This window comes from Schistocerca nitens, chromosome 6 (assembly GCF_023898315.1).
Source record: "Schistocerca nitens isolate TAMUIC-IGC-003100 chromosome 6, iqSchNite1.1, whole genome shotgun sequence".
Taxonomy (NCBI): Eukaryota; Metazoa; Arthropoda; class Insecta; order Orthoptera; family Acrididae; genus Schistocerca; species Schistocerca nitens.
The window spans coordinates 752,252,882-752,254,882 of NC_064619.1; the positions used below are offsets into that span (position 1 = coordinate 752,252,882).

Below are 2,001 nucleotides of genomic sequence, written 5' to 3' on the forward strand. Positions count from 1 at the left end.
CCCAAGAGGACGCCATCATCATGTAACCATACAGTAAAGCTGCATGCCCTCGGGAAAAATTACGGCTGTAGTTTCCCCTTGCTTTCAGCCGTTCGCAGTACCAGCACAGCAAGGCCGTTTTGGTTAGTGTTACAAGGCCAGATCAGTCAATCATCCAGACTGTTGCCCCTGCAACTACTGAAAATGCTGCTGCCCCTCTTCAGGATCTACACATATGTCTGGCCTCTCTGTTGTGGTTGCACCTACGGTACGGCTATCTGTATCGCTGAGGCACGCAAGCCTCCCCACCAACGGCAAGGTCCATGGTTCATGAGGGGGAGGAGGGGGTGACAGAAGAAGAGCTATCAAAAGAAAGTAAAGAAGATCGAGTTTCATATAGGTCAAAATGTCCTAGTTCACTCTCATAAACTGTCAAACAAGCGAAAAGGAGTATGTAAGAAATTCTTTAGTGTTTACAGTGGTCCGCATCGAATATGCCGCATTCCACATCCCAAGGCGGTGGAGCTCCAGACAGTTCGATCGCGCATATCAGGGCGATTACGTCACATCTCCGATATCAAGCCGATCGTCGAGTGAACGAGACAACGACATTAAGCGGTAATCAGTATGTGGAAACAAGTAGTACGTATATTCCGTTTCACTGTCTAATGTTCTATTAGTGATAAGTTGTAAGTAACCAATGGATTTATTGAACAAGTACGTGATGAATAGTTTACTCTATGGATAAAATCAAGTTGAAGAGTCAAAAGAAAGTAATAAAAGTTGACGATTTCCGAGTACATGTTCTCATTTGGCAGATGTGCATGCTGCGACCCGATGATGCCGGTCGATGGTTCTGGATATGGCATACCCTCTCGTGACAGGTGTGAGACCACAGGAAGGTGCGGCGTCTAGCGTGAGAAAGATAGGGAGCGATGTGAAGCACGGAGGAGTACAGACGAAATTTGTATTTTGTAGTAATAGAACTATTTGTGTTATATCTTAAGTCATGGTACATGTTTGTATTAATAGAACTGTTTCTTTTGTTGTCGTAAGTAGTAGTATGTGTTTATAAAACTAAAACTAAACTCCTCCCGAACAGGCCATGAAGGCCCAACGGTACCGACCGGCCGCCCATAGGCGTCACTGGATGCGGATGTGGTGGGGCATATGGTCAGCACACCGCTCTCCCGGCTCTGTGTCACTTTCCAAGACCGGAGCCGCTACTTCTCAATCAAGTAGCTCCTCAGTTTGCCTCACAAGGGCTGAGTGCACCCAGTTGACCAACTGCGCTCGGCAGACCGGATGGTCACCCATACAAGTGCTAGCCCAACCCAACAGCGCTTAACGTCGGTGATCTGACGGAAACCGGTGTTACCACTGCGGTAAGGCAGTTGGCAGTATGTGTTTATGCTGTTGTAATAATGGAAGGTGATACGAAGGGTAGCTACTTACTCTAGTGAGCCATGTGTTTGGGTAAGTCACATCTCAGGAAGTGTAGATGAGTAGATAGTATATGGGGCTTCTGGAACACATTGAGGACGTATACGTACCGTCCTTAGCACCGTACCGCTCCGTGACGTCACTACTGCTCGCTGCTTGCTCTGGCAGCTCTCCAGTGCAGATGTTACGCACGTGCGCGCACACACACACACACACACACACACACACACACATACACATACACACACATACACACACACACACACACATTCAGCATGTACTATGCATTTTTTTTATTTTCTTTTTACAAATTTATCCAGCTGTTGTGTGCATTGCTGAATCCAAGCCACTTTACCAAAGCTTTTCTTCCTTTCTTCCGTATTATTTTCTCCACAATATATGATGATGGATATTTAGTTTTTTGTAACTCTTCAACATAGAAAGCTCCAGCTATGGGCTGTGATTTGTAATCTTCAAGGAGATACGTTCTCGGATTGGTTTCTTGCACTTTACGTATTTTGAAAATTTCCGTGGACCAATTGGCGGTGTACCCTTTGTCTAAGACTGTTTTCTGTTTAC

The 2,001-nt window shown here is 45.8% G+C and overlaps 1 pseudogene; it reads right to left on the reverse strand.

Annotated features, from left to right (window-relative positions):
* Positions 1-1,260: 1,260 nt before the first annotated feature.
* On the reverse strand, positions 1,261-1,378 carry LOC126191612 (5S ribosomal RNA; annotated as a pseudogene).
* Positions 1,379-2,001: the final 623 nt, after the last annotated feature.